Source organism: Scardinius erythrophthalmus (genome assembly GCF_964197995.2).
Source record: "Scardinius erythrophthalmus genome assembly, chromosome: 22".
Lineage (NCBI taxonomy): Eukaryota > Metazoa > Chordata > Actinopteri > Cypriniformes > Leuciscidae > Scardinius > Scardinius erythrophthalmus.
In genome coordinates, this window is record NC_138242.1 from 29,012,672 (window position 1) to 29,029,585 (window position 16,914).

The window sequence follows — 16,914 nt, forward strand, 5'->3', positions numbered from 1 at the left end:
TTAACAAAGTAAATATGTCAGAAAGGTTAGCACAAATATGTGTAAACGTGTTAAATTAACACATTATGTGCTGTCCTTCACTGCACACATTGTTAAAAACATATATAAAATTCTAAACAAAACGTTAGCAATAGCATTTGACAAAATGATTGTAGAGTCATTGGTTGTTTAGCTTATACAATTATTATAATGAAATATCAACCATTACATTAATAAAACTGCAGAATATAAAAACATTAAGCAGTCAAAAAGGAAATGTCCAACACAGGGCAAAACACAGTTCTTTTCACAATACATGACACATAACCCCACCTTCAAAATAGTTTCACTTATTTCCAAAAATTTGTTGGATTCATGTACACTGGAGGCCAAAATATATATTTAAGTGTCTTTTAAATGTTTTTGAAAGAAGTATCTTTGATGCTCAAGAAACATTACTTTTTATTATCAGTGTCTGACTGTCTACTCAAAGTAAAAAATCAAAATAATCTTTAAAAAGTCAAAACAATGTTTTCGTCCACCTTTGTTAATAAATGAACTTCTCCAAAGATTGGTTCTGTCACGGAACGCACACAAACAGCTAGGTAAGATCCAATAGCAATTTATTAGGGTAATCCGTAATCGTAATCCAAGTCAGGCAAAAGGTCAAAATCCAACAAAGGCAGTCCAGAAAACACAAAACAATACAGGCATGAAAACATGGAAGTGCGCGGACATCAAACAAGGACTCCATGACAAACACTGAAACAGACAGGGTATATATACACAGATGCAAACAAGGTGACGGGAAACAGCTGTGTGTAATGATCAATGAGTGACAGAACAGGATGATGGGAAATGTAGTTAAATGAGAGAATGACACCGTGGAAGAGGACCTCTAGTGGTTACCCAGGGAAACCCAAACCAGACACTGTGACAGGTTCCTGTTCAGAACTTCACTGACAACATCAGAATGTTCCCTGGGGCCTGTACCATGAAGGTAGCTGAACAAACTCGGGGTTACAAGATAAGTTTTGAGTTGACAAAACCAAACCGATGCAATCAGGCTTTATTGGTACCATGATGCAGCTCATCAACTTTCTCTGTCAACTCAGGCTTTGATCCTCAAGCTATGATTACTCCACACGCGCGTGCACATTAACGAGTGACGTCGACACTTAACAACCAATCGCGGATCGCGATTTTTCCGCGGAGGAGCAAGAGATAATCATTCATAATTACGATGAATTTAAATATGTATTTCAAGCTCGAAACAATACGGTTTCTGCGGCCAAAGCAAGAGAAGACTGTTGGAGAAAGATTGCTTATTGTTAATGTGTAAGTTAAACAAATACGTTCTATATTTATGTAAAATTATGTATGTATGTGTAGCCTATAGCCTACGTGTAATATAGCCTATAGCCTATTTTTATAATATATAAAAATGTGCATGTACCGGTACTAAGAAAAATTAATATTCATTGATTTTTAGATGCAACCCCAACTCCAAATGTTCTTGGCAGCAGATAAAGACAAAATATAAAAATATAATTCAAAGTGGTGAGTATTTACCACAACCTTTTATTACTTTTGTGAACATTTTATCACAAACACTTGTTTGCAGAAAACAGAAATAAATAATTAAATTCAGAAAACCAGAATACACTGTGGCGGAGGAGTTGGCTCTGAGTAGGCAATAAGGGACGGCCGATTATGTTTGGGATTACAGGTGCTGTACAATCTGACCCTGGTGCTGGCTCCTCTAAGCAAGTAACACTGGGTACGTGTGCAATACATTACTACTTTTTTTAAGTTGTAAATATGGCTGACTGTATGTTCTGCAGTAGAGGGAAATACAGTGTCCCTGTTGAAGCCAGCACACAGTCTCCCACACAGAGGTCAGTATGCAGCAGACAGAACACCAAACATAACCTGCTTTATGCTTTACATTGGCCTATTCTTATTTATTAGGGTGGAGGAAATGAAGACACTCTGTCTGTGTGTTCTCAGACAGTTGCTGATGTGAATGCACTGGGCTTTTTATTGTGGCAAACATTTGAATGTGTGGCATAAAAAAGGGACTGGCCCTTACACATCTCTTTTATTGTAGGATTTTCCACAACCTGCCCCAGAAACTGAGGCCTCTACCTCAATGGGCTTCAGAAGAAATCAAACAGCTGAATAAAACTGATCTCAGTATGTATATAGTTGTGTATATAGTTGTGTATATAGTTGTGTGTATATATATATATATATATATATATATATATATATATATATATATATATATATATATTAGAACTTATTTAACCAAGTAACACTTTAGTATGAATATTTATTAATGCAACTTTCTCTTGCTCTCTTTCTCCCTCCCATCCCACAAAACCAATAAAACAGTTTGAGACATATCTGCAGTTTCAATGTGCTTTTATTAAGTGTAATATTGTATGGTGATTGCATCTACATCTGCACCAGCTGGGTGGTCAAGTGTGATCGGGTCAGTTTCATCGGGGAGAAGCTGGTTTTGTGGTGTTTCTCGCTCCGTTCTACTGGTGGCTAATATATTGTGCAGAATGGCACATGCAGCCAGTATCTGTGATGCCCGCTCTGGTGACTCTTAAGTGCCGAACACAGTTGAAATGTGCCTTTAGGAGGCCAAAGGTCATCTCTATCTTTACTCTGGTTTTACTGAAGGCCACACTGAAGCGGTGCTGAGGCCCTGTCTGAGGGTCATGATAGGGGGTTATTGTGTAGGTTTTTCTAGCTCCGTTCAAATTAACAGTGTTTTGTATTGTACCAAATTTAATTTGCTTTCCTCAAAGTGCTGACACAACACAGAATCATGGAACATTCGTGAGACAAGCACTGGAGCCAGGCCATTTGGCATCCAAACTTGATCATATGTTCATGACCACAAGTCGTCTGCAGATGAAATGTTTAGTAGATCATTGTTATATCTGTTAATGTTACTATTAATTTAAAGATTCATCTCACAGAAAATAATCATCTCACATATTCACATCATCTCTACCTGAACATTATGGCTGTGATAGGACTTCCTATTAACATAATCTGCCTCATGTTCTCCTAGAGCAGTGGAGATTGGAGCAATAGACTGCATACATGTTGCAATGACTTGGGAATCCTATCATAAGATTAACAGAAGAATAATAAAAAAAAGATTCAAAATAATTCTTAAAATGTATTATATTGTATAGTACACTTGTGAAATTTGCTTAAAAAAGTGTTCATGTGATGTCACCCTATCAATACTGGCAATTTTATAAAAGCCCACTTATGGACATGGTCGATAAATGTCCGTGGATCACTAATGAAACTTTTCATGTACTCCTGCAGAGCGAGGATCACCTTACGAATGGTTTGACAAACCGTGTTTTCCCCTATAGCTTCTGTGCGTCACCCACCGTGCAAGAATGTAGCACTACCACTTGCAAAAAAAAAAAAAAAAAACGCAACGCAATACCATTTGCGATACAGTAAGTGCATGAATTCGACGTGTTAAATTCTTTATGTGCGGCTCAAGAAGTTCACAAAGATAAGAAATTCCTTCCGCGGAAAACCTGTATCTTTCATACAAGTAGCCTAACTCAGTTAAGGCAAGGGGATTTTGTCTAGCTAAAAACTCGTTCTCTACGAAGTGCTCGTCAAACAATTTGCGCTGAGATGTCCACCGGATTTGGAAGAAAAGGTGAAGTCATTGCAACAGACACCTGGAATAAGTTATGTCACCTATATGTTTCTTTGCTCTCAGCTGATTGGTCAAACTTCAGTCTGGGATCTTGAATCCAGAACATAACCTGCCCCGGAGCAGGTTAGCCGTGCAGCGTAAGATACCATGGCAACGAACACCGATTAAAGCCGAGCTACTTTCATAGTACCTAAAACCCAGGGTTGGCGGAAACTAAGCTGAAACATAGCTGGCTAGCCACCTAATCCAGCTTCATGGTACAGGCCCCTGGGGCCTGTACCATGAAGGTAGATGAACAAACTCGCTGTTACAGGATTAGTTTTGAGTTGACAAAACCAAACCGATGCAATCAGGCTTTATTAGTACCATGATGCAGCTCATCAACTTTCTCTGTCAACTCAGGCTTTGATCCTCAAGCTATGATTACTCCACGCGCGTGCACATAAAAGAGTGACGTCGACACTGAACAACCAATCGCGGGTAGAGCGAGAGCGATATATTTTTCCGCGGAGGAGCAAGAGATAATCATTCATAATTACGATGAATTTAAATATGTATTTCAAGCTCGAAACAATACGGTCTCTGTGCAAAAGGCCACTTATGATAATGTCAGAGCACTATTGCGCTACTCTAGTGAGACTGTTATTATGAAAGTCTGTGGCGCGAGCAACCGGAAGAGACACTGTTCATTCAGTACGGCGCGAACAGCAGATTACCTCAGCAGCTGTCCGAAATCAGTTTGCCGCATTCAGGAACGCATGAAGACGTGCGTTACTCTGATTAGATGTTTCTTGTGTTTGTGTGCGTCCTATAACGAGTGAGTACTTTACTCCTTCAATGTTGATTGATGCTCGTTATCTGTAATGAGGCAGTGATCGGCTGTATAATGTTACATGGCAATGTTAACTAATCCGTGCCAGCTATTATAACTTATGTGTGGATCTTCAAAGTTCAGAATTATAATGTTAATAATGTTTTAGTAAATAATGTAGATAAATAGTGAAAGTAAATGTGATGGAAATGTTATATCAGGTGTTTATGGATCATTATCATTGTCTGAAGGGAGCAGCCTATAGTCAGTAGCTATGTGAATGATGATTATTTGTACTGATGTTGCTGTTATTTGAGTATTGCTCTTTGTGTGTTGCAGAGAAACCACACACTCTTAATACTGTACATCTACATCTCAACTACGAGCATGCCAAACACGTCTACGTCTGTTAATGAGTATTCAGCCCACTTATGAGCCAGTCAATTAAAGCAGGACTCACTGACTGTGCACCTACTAAATCTAAGTCTCCACTAAATGTGCTCAACCTGCTCACGCATCGGGGTCATTGTCCCTTTCAATCATATGTTATCGGCCATCATCTTCAGGGTCAAGCAAAGCTAGGATCCATTCTCTCTGCAGGCCGTCAAGGAAGCCCTCCACAGTCCACTGCACTGTTTAGCTCAAACTCCTGCTTGTTAATGCTCATGTAAAGGCTGACTCCCTCTCCTGTTAATATTTCATACCAGTGAAAATAAAATCAGTTCAAATTGATGCTTCTCTCTGAGGTGTTCTGACCGACACACCTGGTTCACTGCAATCAAAATCAGCCCTTATCATCTTTAAGAGTAGCCTTCGTTACATTTGTGGCACTTCGAGCCGAATAGCAGCGGTGCTGGGAGTATGCAGCAGAGTGATGAAGCACCATGGGTCACTCGGCCCAAACGTCAAATAAGACCGCCATCATATTTGAAGGATTATGATGTCAGTGCAGTGCGACCGAAGATACGTGGCCCACCACATGTCAGCCCTGTACCACACACGCCTAAAGAGGATGAGTGGAGTTCACAGCCTCATGTGAAGTGGAGTATGCAACCCGATGTACAGGATGATTTCACCTCCAGCTCTGAGGAGAGCTTTCATGACACCAGCTTAGGATGGCAACATACCCATCCACCCTACAGTGAAGAGGGAGCAGGGCAGAGCATGCTACATTGAGAGAGCAGGCAGTACAGTTTAGCCTCACCTCATGAAGATAGAAGAGATACGTGTGAGTTAACAGCCTCAGCCAGAGTGGTAGGAGCAGCGCAGCCAGATCCGTCCTCAGAGCAATGGCCAGTGCCACCTCATCCATTACCAGGTGACTCATTAGCGTTAGCGGAAGAGGAGTATGATGAGGGACTGCCACCTCCACCATGGCCTTCGTTTGAATACCCTCCACCGTCTGCGGTTGCCGAGGAGCAACGTATGGTCACCGCCATAGACCGAATGATGAGCGAGTTACAGCTAATGAGGGACAGTGTGACTTCCAGCGTCACAGCCCATACTCGGCCACATTCTACCCCTCGTAGCTTAAACACCCCTCAGCCTAGACGAGGTCCTGATCAGCACAATGTCCGTTCCTACACCCCAGGGCCAGAACCTTACATGCCCATCTCACGTCCGCAGCCCAGTATGTATCGCCCGGATGCAGGATCCTCAAGGCAGTACCCAGCCAGGCCTGATACAAGCCAACCTCATCCAACTCGAGGCAGGCAGTTCTCGCCAGTATCGGCAACTTTGGGAGGAGGAGAGTACCGGGGGCCAGCACCAAGAATTCCTTTCTTCGTCCATAAGGACCCGATGGAGTTCTCTCGGCTTAAACTAGCCCTAACAAACCTGTTACCTACCGACGCTACCGAGCTTTTCAAGTACCAGATTCTGGTGGATCACGTAAAAATTTAAGAGGCCTGTCTCATTGCCGACTCCTTTATTAACTCGCCTAGGCCATACACTGACACCATGGCAGCCTTGACAGAGAAGTTCGGTCAGCCGCACCATGTGGCTTTGCAGAGGATCGCTGCAGTGATGGATTCACCTGAGATCAGAAGAGGAGATGTATCTGCTTTTGAGAGGTTCTCCCTGCATGTACAGTCACTTGTGGGTATGTTACAGATACTGGGCCCAGATGGAGAAGTGGAGCTTAGATGTGGCTCACATGTGGCCCGACTCCTCACCAAGCTTCCAATGGAGATGAGAGCAAACTTCAGGCGTCAGATGTTCTATCGTCCCGGACACACTCACACACTGCTCGACCTGGCAGAATGGCTTCGGTACGAGTCGTGGTGCCAAGGTTACGATAACCCTTCAGACATCCGTACCCAGGGGCCGCCAGGCTACCGAGTCGAAAAGCGACGCAGCAAGCCAGCAGCTACAGTGCTTCACGGAGCAGAGAGCTATCAGTCGAACCGAGGTTTGAGACAAGAGAGTCAGAGCTTATCTGTGCCAAAATGGAAGAGCAAATCAAAACCCTATTGTCCATACTGTGAGGGCACAGAGCACTTCTTGAATAAGTGTCCAGCTATTCAGAGACTCGCCAAATAGGAGGTCATAGAGTGGATCAGGGTTAATAAGAGATGTTGGAGATGCGGGAGAGCACATCAGGCAGCGCAATGTGACCTCAAGAAACTCTGCGAGGTATGTCAAGGAAAGCATCTGAGAGTATTGCATGACGCCAATGCACGCCCCAAAGCTGAGCCGCCAAAGGCTGAAAGTTGTCTGGTTAGCACTAGTACAGAGGTTCTCTACTTAGACAGACCATCGCCCCACTCACGTGTTCTGCTGAAAGTCGTCAGAGTTATCCTGCGCAACAGGGACAGGACACTAGACACTTACACAGTTCTAGACGATGGTTCTGAGCGCACAATGCTCCTCCCCGAGGCAGTTGATAAATTGGGCTTACAGAAGAAGCCTGAGGACCTTGCTCTCCGCACGATTAGGCAGGAAGTCCAAACTCTGAAGGGAGCTGCTGTCTCGTTCAAGATCTCCTCCTCCGCCAATCCAAAGAGAACATTTCGGATAGTGGAGGCCTTCACTTCTCAACGCTTGGGTTTAGCAGACCACTCCTACCCCATCGCCAGCTTGAAGAGGAAGTACAAGCACCTGGCAGATCTTCCCCTCGAGACATTCGATCACGTCAAGCCGCTCGTGTTAATTGGTGCGGACTACCCCCATCTACTTACCCCTGTTGAGCCGGTGAGAATGGGCCCTCCTGGAGGTCCAGCAGCCATTCGCACAAGACTGGGATGGACCCTTCAAGGACCTGCACACCTTACACAGTGGGCACCAAGTAGCCAGCAGTGTCTCTTCACTGGTGTCTAACCCCAGACGACGGAGCTGATGCAGAATATGGAGAAGCTGTGGAAGATGGACACCTTGCCATACCAGAGTAGTAAACTGGCAATGAGGTCAAAGCAGGATAAGGAAGCAGTGGAGCTCCTAGAGGCTAAGACGAGGCGAGTACAGGTCGCAGGCATCCACAGATATGCCACACCTTTACTACGGAAGCGAGACATTCCCCCTCTCCAAGCTCCCAAGGAAGCCGTCCTACCCAGCCTCAGAAGTCTGCAGAGACGCTTGGCCCGGGACCCCCTACGAGCCGATGAGTACTGTGCTGCGATCCACAAGTTGGTGGAGACGGGAGCAGTCAAGAAGATCGACCTCAGTGAAGTCTCAACCACAGATGAGTCATGGTATATACCCCACCATTTAGTGTGCCATAACGGAAAGAGTCGTTTGGTCTTTAATTGCTCCTTCCAATTCCGAGGTCGAAGCCTCAATGATATCCTCCTTCCTGGACCAACATTGGGAGCCTCTCTTCTGGGCGTTCTACTACGCTTCAGAGAACATGCCGTAGCAGTCAGTGGTGACATCAGAGGCATGTTCCACCAGGTTCAGCTCTTACCAGAAGATCGGTCGCTCCTCAGGTTTATCTGGAGGGACATGAAGCGTGAAAACCCCCCTGATGTTTTCGAGTGGCAGGTCTTACCCTTTGGCACTGCCTGTTCACCGTGTTGCCCCACTTTTGCTCTCCAGAAGCATGCAAGAGATCATGGGGGTCCAGGAGAAGGAGTCAGGCATTCGGTGGAGCACTGTTTCTACGTGGACAACTGTCTTCAGAGTGTGCAAACAGCAGAGGAAGCTAAGGAGCTGGTGGACCGGCTCAGGGAAGTGCTAGCATCCGGAGGGTTTGAGATTAGGCAGTGGGCCTGCAACATACCTGATGTCCTCAGGCACCTACCTGCAGAGGCGAGGTCCGACAGCATGGAGCGATGGCTTTCACACGATGAACCTGGACTTTCGGAACCAGCCCTCGGACTTAGCTGGCACTGGGAGACAGATACCTTGGGTTACAAGAGCCGACCTCTAGAGTATGGAGCACTCACAATGAGGAATGTTTACAAGGTGCTCGCCCGACAATATGATCCCTTGGGCTTCATTGCACCTTACACGACTCGCGCCAAGATGATCGTCCAGAGCATGTGGGACAAGCCACGCAACTGGGATGACCCACTTATTCCTCAAGATCTGCAGAAGGCATGGAAGGAGTGGGAATCAGAGTTACACCTGCTGTCACACATCTCATTACCCCGACACTATACTCCCGCTCTAACCGGTCAGATGGTTGCTTCCAGGCAAATCCACGTGTTCAGTGACGCCTCGGAAAGGGCCTATGGATCCGTCTCTTATCTGAGAACAGAGGATACCCAGGGACGGGTTCACCTGGCATTCCTGGCAGCTAGGTCCAGGGTAGCACCCCGGCGACAGCATTCCATTCCCCGCCTCGAGCTCTGTTGTGCCTTGACAGCGGCCCAATCGCTTTAAGGTCTTTGTGGGCACTCGTATCTCCGAGATCCAGGAGCTTACAGGAGAGAGTACCTGGCGCTATGTAGACTCCGCGCAGAACCCAGCAGATGATGTTACCCGTGGGAAAACCCTGGCAGAATTAGCTGTGCCTAACCGCTGGAGCCAAGGGCCGTCTTTCCTCCTCAAGATTCCCGCTGAATGGCCATCCTCACCTGGAGATGCACCAGAAGAGGATATCACAGAGTACAAGAAGTCTGCTTTGTGTAGCAACAATGGCATCTGCTTTTCAAATTAAGGAATCATGTGACGTCAAAACACATCGTCTGGTTAATAATTTCCCCAGAGGGACATTTGAGCCATAAAGAGGACCCTGTTTTTAAGACCCCCTTTGTAAAACCCCCCTAGTTCAGTATTGACTTACTGTGATTTTACAGCCTCAGGACATTCCAGAAGACACACACACACACACACACACACACACACACACACACACACACACTCGTGGACTTTCAACCAGAAACCCACCACGAGATGCAACTGAAGCACATTTCCATATATGGACTTCCACATAGTAAAATGTCATTTTACCATTCATTACAAATTTATAATAGAGGTGCGACTTGCTAGAGTAAAATCTTTACTTCTGAAGGTTCATTGAAAGAAAATCACTCAATAGTGTCTTGTAATACGACCTCAACCTGGTCATAAACCTTTATGGTTCCAAAGCTGCAGCTCATCCTTTTCCTGCAAGCCCACATTCCATACACTTCCACACAGGCGATCCAAGAACCATGTTTTTCATATGTATTTTTATGTGTGTATAATTTCCATGGCAGATTGAGATTTTCTATGTTCTATCATAGAAATCCATTGACTCTTAAAATGCTCAGAATCCTACATTAGAAATGCATATCTGTATTCCCATGTCCGTACACCATGTCTGGTATCATTCTAACCGTAGTGATCTCACGGAAATGTGTATATGTATTAGATTACAGTAAAACGTATTATTCTGTATGTACAATCTTAAGAGGAAGTATGAAACCTTTCCCTCATAAGACATATGGTAAGAGGGGGCGTGTTTTTCTTCACACAAAGAAGACGTCTTCCCGCTACAGATTAGAAGTTTGATTCGCTCTGTCACAAAACAAGGCGTAAACAGATTGTCTGTTAAAAGGAAGAGACCCCCACTCTTCTCTCTCTTCCTTCTTCGACCCCGCTGATTCCACTTCCTCTCTTCTCCGGTCGCTCTCATCCCGGACCTCATCCACGTGTAGCGCAGCTCCATGGCAACCAGCTGAACAGGCCTCGCCGTGGCCTCTGGGACACAAACCCCCGCGCCATGTAAAAGCCTGCTGCCTTAGAAACCAAGATTTCTGGCCTCTTCCGCACGGAAGACGAACCTAATTTTCGCGATAACTTAAATTCAAGTAAGCCTTTACATCGTCTTGCAAAACGACCCAGAAGACGAAGCCAGACGCAAACCAGCCGGACACGCGCGCCTCTTTTACAGCATCGCACTGAAAGAGCACAGAATACTGCAAGTATATTGAGTTGATAAAAGTGGTTTTCCTGGTGTCTATCTCTTAGGACTGTGAATTAAGTTCCCTTTCTTCCTCTTCTCTTTTCTTTCTTTCTTTCTTTCATTTCATTCTGATCACTTATGTTATTGTTTGGTTATATGTTGTTTGTTTATTGTTTGCATTTTTACGTACGTGTATATTCGTAGCTCATAATCTCTAGTTTTGCATTTATTAAAATTCATAAATACTTTTCACTGCCTCTGTGTTTGGAAATCCACCTTATAAGTCAATGAAACTTTAAAAGATCTTAAACTACAAGCTCGAAATATAGACTACTTGAGTAGTTTTAATTAATAAACTCAGGAAGTTTGATGTCCGTGGCCAGGACATAAACTCTCTCGAAGTTTGTGAATACCTCTTCTTGACTGTAATGATTTTACATTTGTTTCGCTGGACGAATTAAATGTTGGTCAGATAGTTATAGAACAAGGTAATCTCGATAATTGATAAAATAAATGTACATGCGACTTATGAATTATGACCATGAGTCATAAATATTAATATTCCCAAGATTCCCCATATTCTTGAGCTAATTCACATTTACCCCGAGTCGTAAACGCTACATTTTTGGTGGAAGAACGCTAGGCAGTTTCAAACGTTATTTGGTGGAACAAATTCAGTTTCAGTGAATGTGTATTATTGGTATTAATAATTGTAACGTTACACGCGCGTTTTGAATTGTGAGGTAAGTCGCTATAAAGCGAACTCACTCAGCTGACGTTAGGCACAAAGCCAGCTCAGCTCTTCAAATTAACAGTTTCAAAAATGTCTAAGCATTTTTAATCACTGTTAAGAGCTAAAACTGCAGTTCATGACATTACATTGTGTCTCTGTAAAGACGAAGCGAAACTCTTTGCAGTGGGTACATGTAATATGATTTAAACCGACTAAATGAAGACGAAGGATCTCTTTAGGACGAAGACGTAAATCTGACCTGGGCAGTGCCTCAGTTTCAGTCGTAATAGGCCTTATGATAATACGTTAACGATAAACTCCTGGTCAGAAATTGGCGTCGCGAACCAATTTTGAAAAACCTACGCATAAAATCATAAAAGTGCTATTTTGATTAATGCTTATGGGAGATGAGCAGATAATTCATGCTCACAGCTGTTTTGATGCCTGTTGTGCTCACAGCTTAAGTAAATAGATGTTTTGATGCCTGTCGTGCTCACAGTTTCTAGTGATTAAAACAAGAAGTTTTAATACCTGTTTTTATGTAAACCGTTTCAGAGATAATGTGTAATTGAAGACCAGTTTTATGAATTAAGAAAATATGACAGTCCCTGTTCTTATGATAAAACCGTCTCAATGTGTAATGTAAATGTGTAATATAAATGTGTAATCCCTGTAGTTACATGTTGTGAAACTCGCATTTTCCGCATGCAACAGAGCGCGAAATACTCGTGATTTCCACAGAAAAAAAAATCTGCTGTCTAAATTGCTGAATCACGTCACCGACACTAGAGGGCAGCTTCTAGGTGTGTGCCACCCTGAGTCCCAATTCGCATACTATCCGTCCTAAATAGTATGCGAAACTAGAATTAGTACGTCCCAAATCGTAGCATGTTGAAATGAGTAATCCAAAGATACCCGGATGGTCTACTATTTCCGGTTAGAATTCGAAGTGCAGATCAATGCACACTCTAACGGCTAATATTGCCCACAACCCATTGCGTGCGGGAGGGAGGAGCTTTGCGGTGATGATGGTGATGTAAACCTGGCAGTCGGATGCAGCAACGGAGATGCGCCCTCAGTTTTTAAGTGTAAGAATTAAAATGTTTAACCCTAATTAAACTTATATTTTATTGTCTCGTAATATTAATGGGTTTATGTTGTGCCAAAAAAGTACCGTGTTTATCTTGTAGGGTCCGATGAAGATAACGAGCGCCTCATTGCAGGCTACAAAACAATAAATAAAAAGGCTCTAGTACAGTGTCATGCAAGTGTCTTTTTTTAATGTATTTCTTTTGATGTTTCTGTCTGACTTATTTGTAGTAATACTGTGGCTGTACATATGTTAACTTTATCAGTCCAATCAAAAGAAACATGGTTACTACACTTTTACTATAGTAAAAGCATGGTTCATTTTCATCGGGGTATTTTTAAGTATTATACATAAGTATAAGATTAAGTATAAAATACGTCAAACAATAGTTACACTATAAACTTTAAATATTTTAACTCAGAAAATAAGTAGCGCTAGCTTTCGTTACACACATTTGCACATGAACGTCAGAACCAGCCGCCTTGTTTTGTTGTGCTTTATGGAAGAGACCTGAGACCTCTGGTAGTTTTCAGCCATCACCTTTTTTATCTGAACTTGACCACGCCCCGTGACCCCAACATTACATTTAGCAGGGTGGCAATAGGTGACTCATTTACATATCATGACATCTCCTTTTTTTTTTTTTTTTTTTTTTTTACATTCTGTAAAATAACTTCAGTCACCTCGTATATAGCCCAACATTACAAAACAAATGTGTATCACTGCATAACACAACAGCTTCTTTTTTTTTTTTACATCTTGCAGGCTGTAATTTAACATAACACTGTCCTTTCAACTGTGACCTTGCCTAAACTTAAGGAAAAATTAATAATAATAATAAAATTACTCCTCAATAAGCCTTCTAGGTTTTGTGACTACTCGTCCACTTGCAGTTTTCACAGGCAGACTTGAGAGCTTGGTGGGACTGACATCTTTTTTCCATGTTTGAGTGTCCATTTCAGGTTTTTCCTCTGTGTCTTCACACGAATTTTGTTGAGTCACATTTTGATTTTCCACGTCCTTCCTTGGTGTATCACTTTGTTCTTTTGATTTCATCAAAAACTTTCGGTTCCTTCTGTACACCTTCCCCTCAGGTGTCTGGACAACATACGATCTTGGCTGCTCAGAAAGTCCAGTAACTTCAGCTGGATTCCATGTGCCATCTTGCCATATTCTTACATTGTCGCCAACCTGAAGTTTCTGAAGAGGTCTGGATCTTTGATCGAAATATTCCTTCTGCTTCTTTTGTCTGCTTTCTAACAACTGCTGTACTGGGTTATTTACCATGCAAGGCTTCAACAACTCTGATTTAATCGGAAGTCTAGTTCTCAGCCTTCGACCCATCAACAGTTGAGCTGGAGATGCTCCAACATCCTCTATGGGTGTGCTTCTCAGGTTCAGCAGAGACAGGTAAGGATCTTTTCCATCAGCCTTTGCCTTCTTCAGCATATGTTTAACAGTTTGCACTCCTCTTTCCGCCATTCCATTCGATTGTGCATGATGGGGGCTTGAGGTGTTGTGCGTGAATTCCCACTCTTTCGCAAAATCTTGAAATTCAAACGAGCAAAACTGTGGTCCATTGTCTGAAATGACTGTTTCTGGAATTCCATGTCTGGCAAATTGTGACTTAAGATGGGTAATGACTGTTGTACTTCTTGTATCTGATCTCAGCCACTCCACTTCAATGAATTTGGAGTGATAATCCACTATGATTAAATAGTCCTGTTGGTCAAAAGTAAACAAGTCAACCCCTATTTTCTGCCAGGGTCTTTCAGGAACACTGTGTGGATGTAATGGCTCTTTGGTTTGCCGTTTTTGGTGTGTGCTGCACACATCACAGTTGTTTACCATCTCTGTTATGCTTTGTGACATTCCAGGCCAAAAGAGCACCTCTCTTGCTCTCCTTCTGCAGCTTTCAATGCCTAGGTGACTTTCATGAATACGCTTTAGCATTTCTGCTCTCATCAATGCTGGAACTATGAGCCGTTCTCCTTTGAACAAAACTCCATCCACAACTGAGATTTCCTCTCTGTAGTTCCAGTATCCTTGTACTTCTTTTGCTGCTTGGCTCTTTCTTTCTGGCCATCCGTTTAGCACTGTCTCTATGAGTTTTGTCAAAATCACATCTTTTTTAGTTTCCTTCTTGAATTCATTTATCTTCTCATTTGACACAGGTAGGTTTGACATTACCATATGTACCTGAGCTTCTACTTCTTCATCAGGAGAGCCGGTTTCTGGTAAGTACGCTCTGGATAATGCATCCGCTATATACATCTCCTTACCTGGCTTGTACTGTACGTTCACTTGATATTTTTGTAATCTCATTAACAGTCTCTGTATTCTGGCTGGAGCACTGCTCAACGGCTTTTTCATTATCGCTTCAAGTGGTTTATGGTCGGATTGTACGTCTATCCCTCTTCCATAAACATACTGATGAAAACGCTCTGCTCCAAACACAATTGCCAACATCTCCTTTTCTATTTGCGCGTAGCGCTGTTCTGTTTCAGTCAATGCGCGCGATGCATACGCCACTGGCTTGTCTTCTTGAAGTAGAACAGCGCCCAGTCCACTTTTAGATGCATCCACAGAAAGTGTTACTGGTAACCTGACATCGTAATATCTGCAAGGGGGCCTCAGTGAGCATTGTTTTCAATTTGTTGAATGCACACTGGTGTTCCTCCTCCCACTGCCAGGCAACATCATCTCTGGTAAGTTCACGCAATGGCTCCGTATGTTGTGACATGTTTGGAATGAACTTTGCGAGATAAGTGACCATACCTAGAAATCTTTCCACATCCTTTTTGCATTCAGGTGTGGGCATTTTTCTGACAGCCTCTATTTTGGTCTGATCTGGTTTCAAACCATCCTTAGCGAAGATGTGACCAAGATATTTGATTTCCTCTAAGCATATCTTGCATTTCTCTTTATTCAGCTTAAAGTTCTTGACCCTTGATCTCTCTAACACTTGCCTCAGTCTATAATCATGCTGTGCTTTTGTTTCTCCCCAGATCAAAAGATCATCAATGTATGTCTCAACACCTTCAATTCCCTCAAAAAGTTGCTTCACCGTCCGGTGAAAAACTTCTGGGGCTGAGCTTACCCCAAATGGGAGTCGAAGGAATCTGTAGCGGCCAAAAGGAGTATTGAATGTACAAAGGCGAGAGCTGGCTTCATCTAATTTCAGTTGCCAAAAACCTGAACTTGCATCCAACACTGTAAAGTATTTGGCTTTTGAGAGTCTGCTCGTTATTTCCTCTACTGTTGGAAGCTGGTAGTGTTCTCTCATTACGGCTGTGTTGAGATCTCGGGGATCTAAACAAATTCTTAATTTCCCATTAGACTTTTCAACAATCACAATGGGGTTGACCCACTGAGTGGGCTCGTCGATTTTCGCTATTACTTTAATTTTTTCCATTCTGCTGAGTTCTGTTTTCAGGTTTTCTCTCAGGGTCACTGGAATTTTCCTAGGTGGATGCACTTTCGGAACCACCTTTTCATTTATTCGGATTGTGTGCTCTCCCTCCAGGCAACCTATGCCCTCAAAAACATCAGCATACTCCGTGAAGATATCCATTTGGTCACTTTTGTTCAATTCCATCACTATCTGTATGAGCCCCATTTGCTCACATGCATGAATTCCTAATATTGGCTTTGCATTTGATTTCACAACAATGAATTCCAGTATATGTGTTTTCTTTTTGTATTTCACTGCCCAGTTACACTTTCCTTTCACAGGTATTTTGTCTCCGGTGTAAGTTGACAGTTTCACATTTGTGGGTCTTAATATGTTCTTTTTTCCCATTCTTCGCAGCAGGCTGTACGGGATTACATTGGCTTGCGCACCAGTGTCTAGTTTAAATTTGACATGTTTGTGCTCCAATTTCAAGTCAACTGTCCATTCATCTGTCCCTGTCTGCGTTTGCACTGCACCAACGAACAGACTAGGTCTCTGATCTGTGACGTCATCATCAACCGCATGCACTTTCTTCGATTTACACATCTTTGCAAAGTGGTTCATTTTATCACAGTTCTTGCACTGTTTGCCATATGCGGGGCAATTGCGTGATGCATGCTCTGTTCCACATCTATTGCAATTAAAAGTGCTTGCTTTGTCTTTTTTATTCAGTTTGTATTTATTTCGTTGCTCGTTTTTACGTGTCTGCTTTTGTTTCACTGCATCAACATGCTTGCTTTCACGTGCAGAGGCATGTGCGTTGTGATCCTCGTCATGCATTTGCTTCATCTGAGCTTTTGTCACTTCTGA